Raw genomic sequence first — 6,000 nt, 5'->3', positions numbered from 1 at the left:
TTAAGATCTTGATTGTCTTCAGTTTACTATGCCTACTCAAGAGTGTTACGCTTTACAAGGGACAATATTACAGTACATGTGATAAAACTACTGTATCATCAGTGCAGCCAGAGTGGCTCGTGCTGTGCTCCATGGGGGGAAGCCAGGAGGCTTCAATGTTTAAATGCCAGGATTAATGCAAGGGATACAGGGAAAAAATAGTGACTATAGAGGTCCACTCTTCTTGTTCTTCAAGAGTAATGACGTGCTCCAGAAAGCGGATACCCTTCAGAGCCTCCTCTTGAGGTACTTCTGACCTGGGAAAATCAGAAGATTATTTATAACATACTTTTCTCCCCATGCCAGGCTCTGCACAAGTATTTCTAGTGAGGAAAAGCTTTGGCTTGAGCTGATGCAGAATGGTGTTTAGGACCACCAGCATAAAAAGTTTGAAGGGAAAAAGGCTCCCTTATGGACCACATCTCCTACCGTTGCCTCCTCCATCTTTTGACTGAGAAAACTTATGACTTTTTTCCCTGAGCATTGTGTTCATGGTTCTTCTGGCTTTGTCTAAGAAGTTGATAGTCCTTTAATATATTTTATTAGTTAAATGGTATCTTGAAGGTGCGCAATGCTCTGAGGGGCACGGCCAAATGACACGGTCCTGCTGTCTGGTTCCTCGTAGGAAGGCACTTTGTAGAAATCCTTTCTCCTTCTTGAGGCAATCAGTCCTCTGCCATGGTTTCCCCTCAACACACCGGACAGGGGTGCATCTGCTGTTCACTTGTTCTTGATCCTTGAGACCGTAAAGCTAATAGGTTACACCAGAAATCTGCTCTGAGGAGTCCAGCTACAAGAGATGATAATCTGGATTAAGAGCGATTATAAAGACCCCACAATTATGGCATGCCTTTTTTTTTTGATTTGTGTGTAATAGCTGCTACTAAGAGTATTTGGAGTGGAGCAAAGGAAAAGCCACCACCTAGAAAGAAAGGAAGAGAGAAAATAGTTCAAATTTCCCCTGCACCCCTGTCACACAGCTTGCTTTCTCACCAGGACGTCTCCCTTGGATGGAACCGCCCCTGCTGCCTCCTCAGGAAAATTCCTGCAAATTTGCATGTTGGAAAGTGAAAATAACATTTCATAAACATACACGGGCAGATTTGCGCCAACTAGAAGCCTACGAGAGGATTTTTCAAAGGCGTATTTGACAGTGAATATGGTACAGCTAAATGACTGGAGGAACATTTTGACAACTTGACTCGAGCAGGTAACAACGTGGCCTCGTCTCAGTTATTTCCATCTGGATCGAGAAGGTGGAGAAAGCAGCCAGACATCCTCCTATCTCACTCAGCAGTTTATCTTGAATTTACGGAAACTAATCTATGCCAAACTCTCATGAGAATGGCCTTCTCTGATAAGATCCTGCCCCTACGATGATGGACGTCCCCCTGAAAAATCTGCTCTCACCAGATTTTGCTGACGAATGGGAATCTCATGCCTTAACACACATCTAACTTTGCCTGGAGATTACAATACTATTTTAATTTATCTACACTTACAGTAGCAAATACTACAAAATGCAAATCCTCTGGTATGAAGAAACAGTTATGTAAGACCTTATTCAAAAGTGTCTTATTTAAGAATGCACTTAAGCATATGTTCAGTTTCAACGCCACATCCTAAAGAGCGAGGGTCTTAAAAATATACCTGAGAGTTCTCCTTCCCCTCCGAGGGATTTAAGTAAAACATTATCTAATGCAACTGGATGTTTTTCTATGTAAGATGACTTAGCAGAAAGGCCATTCCTTCAGACAAAATCACGTTCCTTTTCAGGAGAGATTCTTTCTAAAATCATTTGCATTAGAAGGTTTTTTCGGTGATGTTTAAAAATCATTGCAGAACAAATAATGTGCCACGGGGAAAAAAAAAAAAAGGAGACTAAATGAATTCTTCCTTTTAAGCCTCAAAAAAGAGGTGATCTTGGTCAATCTTTAAACCAGGGAAAGTGTGAGTTCATGAGAATGTTTCAGATATTCAGATATACTGGGGCAGAACGGCAAAAGCAGCTTTGCAAGACTAGCAGGTATTTTTTCCTCTACAATCTCTTGAAAAGACAGACTGATTTCTTCCCTTAGGGACAGCAGAGAAGTGTATTAAGCTTTGGTTCATTCCCTGCATTCAGTGAAGAGAGCTTTTGGGAAAGATGCCCAGATACTATGGACCAAGTTCAGCTCCCGCGTAAGCAGACAGAATTCCCACTGAAATCAATGGGAGTTGCACCTGCTGACTTTGGAGTTGAATATGGCCCAATATGTGGATACTATAAAGGTTCTGTTTCCAAAGTTTCTTCTGGCTTCTTTTATGGGAATGCAGACCTGGCGCCAGGAACGTCAGAAGACCAATAAATTCACTATGGGAACTTCCAGGCAAATGACAACTCTCTCGCACAAAACAAATCCAGAAGCTCACACGATGCTGAAGGACAAATTCTCAGTGTTCCCCCAGTTCATTTGCATGAATGCCAGTTTCAGACATGCTCTGAGAGAAGAAATTGGGGAGTGTGTGGCTAGGAGAGATACTAGGGGGAATGCTTCGATTGGTTTGCCCAAATTATTTGGATAAATATCTTAATTATCCCAGATATTTGTTCACTTGCTGGAATAGTGGTCCGAACTCACTAAGAAAGGTAAACTATGTGTATATAAGCTATTTGATGGCTGGTCTCAAGAGCTGCTACGCTATGTCTTCCCAATTTGGACTGAATTTTAGCTGTGACTGTCTCCAGGGGCAGAATAAAAGTACAGACAGGCAGGAGGAGTCCATCCAGAAAAAAAGCAGTAGCTTGAATGTATCCACATGGTGTTCAATACAGAGGAGTTAACAAAAGCATTATGTAAAGGAGACAGTTTGTCTCTGTTGGGGTTATAATCGGCTGGTAACTGGGATTTAAACAACTGAGATTCAAAGTCCGCTTTTTGAGTAATTTCTCTACTGTGGAACCAGTCTAGTCCCATCGCACGTGTATTCTTGGCAAGTTGTTGTAGGTTGTGGAAGTAGAGAAAGAGAAAACTAAGACTGCAATAAAAGAAATAATCTTGGAGCCCCCACATTTAAAAAAAAAAATAAAACAAAAAAAAAAAAACAGAAAGAAAAGACAGTTTTAATGCTTTTAAAATTCTAAACAAAACCAGCTTTAGATCCATATCCCATACTCTGATTTGACCTACAGTTTGAAAATGTTTGGAGTTGGTATTTCTGGTTCAAGCCCATTTCGTTAATAGACAAAACAAGAGCCTTCTAAGCCTTTGACTCACCTGTTTAAATGCAGTTTTCTAAGCAACCTATTGAGAAGGACACATTCACTTCATAGCATGAGCATCATGCCCGCTCTGAACACTCATGTGTGTTATAAAGAGTAAGTTAGAGGAATGGGATAAAGGCAGCGAGTACCCAGGTGCCAAAGGAAAGCCATCTTTCAAAGGAATATTGTAATTTCTTGTATTTGGCATGTCCTGGGAAAGACTGTTTAGAAATTTCTTTGCCAAGCTGCTTACGATTAACCACCTTCTTTCCATGTCCTCCATCTCCAGACCAATATTCGTCCTGCTGGCATTGAACCCATATGAGTCATCCCTTTTGAAATACGTGGTGGTCATGCAGTACACTAATGTCCACATACACACACACAGAGTAAATCAGGGGAAAACTGATGTCAAGACCTATCAAGTATGAAGGGCCTTTTAAAACCAACCTTCAGAATGTGCTAATATTTACACATTCCCAAACCACCTGGAAATATGTTCCAACTGCTTTAAAGCATTTTCAATATCATTTAAATGTATATGCAGCCATTCACAGTTGTGCATTAATTTACCCTAAAAATCTAATGATAATTTGATCTTTTTGAAAAAACACCTGGCCCAATCCTGGCTTTTATAGGAAGTCAAAAATCCTATTTCAACCAAGAAGGAGTCTGGTTTTCTTTTTCCTCAACAATTTTTAGAAACATTTTTTTTTTTGCTTTTTAGGCTGGAGATCCAATTTACTAGTTCTAAGGCTGCGCTTTTCTATAATCTTCGTGAATAGACATTTTTCTTTCTTGGAAATGCAAGAGAGTTGGGATTTCATTAGGGTTTGAAGAAGTTTTGATGCTAGCATGTCACAGAAATGACGGAAATCTAAACAAATGAAAACTTAAAAATATAGATCTTGTTTGCATGTAAGGTTTAGGTCTTTTTATAGACCTATATATATAGACCTATATATATAGACCTCTGTCAAAGATTTGACAGAAATGAATAGTTACAGTCCATGATTGAACGCTCTATTGACTTTATTTTGGGTTCCATTTTTATGTTCTGCTGAACCAGACCAAATAATCTTAATTTTCATATACCCAGCTCCATCTGGACTCAACTGCAAATACACACAGAAACAAGAAGATTATTTTGAAGTCTATTTTAAATAAGGAATTGTATACCTGAGGTTTAAAAAAAAACAAAACCAAAAAACCTAGAAGCATTCATGGTCCTTTTAATTCTCCTGCAGATAAAAGGGGCGAGCTTAAAGTCACTAGAGTCAATCTGCACCTGTGTTTCTTTCTTCCCGGTAGCAATAATTATCCTCCTTGCGAATGAACTGTGACATTTAATTGCCTATAAACACATTTTAAGATCTGGGGATAGATGTTACTATTCAATTGGGAAATACAGCGAGTTTCTCCCAGGTATCGATATGATTATCGCACGCCCCTCTCGCTGCCGTGGGTCGGCACAATGTCGCCCCGGGGGGCACCCGGGTGCACCCGGTTTACGTTCAATAGGATTCATGCACATACAAAGTTTAAGAAGTGCAAATTCAAAGTGCTCAATGCAAAAAAAAAAATAATCATATAATGTAGTAGGGACAGATCCTTTCTGCCCATTACGTGAGGTAAAGTCTGATCCCTCTCCTTGTTATGCTGATGGAATTCTTGCTGGTAACATTACATATTGAAGTTAAAATATACTTTGCTTCGAAAGAGTTAATAATACAAGATTAATAGCTGTTATAAGCACTTTGCAGACATCAGGAATTTGTGTTATAAAATGTAATAAGCACATCAACAGATGGTCTGGTAGATGCTTATAAGCCACGGTTACAAGCACGCGATTGACCTGTTGGACTCTGTAACAACCTCCACAACTGACTAGCCATGTATTCAAACACCTCTCAGTCATTCATTAACTCTTTGTAAGCTACTTAACGCGCACGCCATTAATATATAGCGTGATCCACGTTGCTACCACCTGCAACCGGAGCAGGATAGAGCCCTAATTACTTGCAACAGTTTATTAATTCAATACATTAACGGTAGGCACGTTTTGACAGCCACAGTGCTGGAGCAGGGAAGCCGACAGACGCTGGAAGCGAGCGGCAGATGTTCCCCTGCACCTATCGCTCACTCGTGCCGCCAGGCTTACCTTCCAGGTGTCTTTTTTTGACTAATTTGTCACATTCGGAAACACGAAAGGGCAGACAAACACGAGAACGTGGAGGTTTGGTAGAGAAGTGAAATTGCCGTTGCCGCGCCACGCCGGCTCGGCGCGACGGCAGAGCGCATCGACAGCCTTTTAAAACGCTGTCAAAAAGGCACAAATATCGGCATAATTTATTGGTGGCTATTTTAGGCAGGTGCACGGGAACTCTAAATATATGGCATTCACCGCTTGCGGCAGTTGCTATGGATATGGTATCTCAGGCCTGTAACTAAGGTTATAAATGCTGTTGTGTGCTTATTATTGTTGTTGTTATTAAAACATGAATTTTATAGTTATTCCTGCTCAGCTTCTGCCCCTAAATTGTCCATGTAACTGCATACTTTGTTTGAAGGAGGGACGTGTGTGGGAAAGAAGTAATAAACAATACCCTTCCTTCCTTTCTTCTTTTTATTTGCTCCAGAAGGGACCAATTTTGAGCCACTGTTTGCAGTAGTATTAGGGCCAGGAGAATTAGAAATCACTCAGAGCCAAAGAAGTG

Source organism: Chroicocephalus ridibundus, chromosome 9 (genome assembly GCF_963924245.1).
Source record: "Chroicocephalus ridibundus chromosome 9, bChrRid1.1, whole genome shotgun sequence".
Lineage (NCBI taxonomy): Eukaryota > Metazoa > Chordata > Aves > Charadriiformes > Laridae > Chroicocephalus > Chroicocephalus ridibundus.
This window is presented reverse-complemented; position numbering follows the sequence as displayed.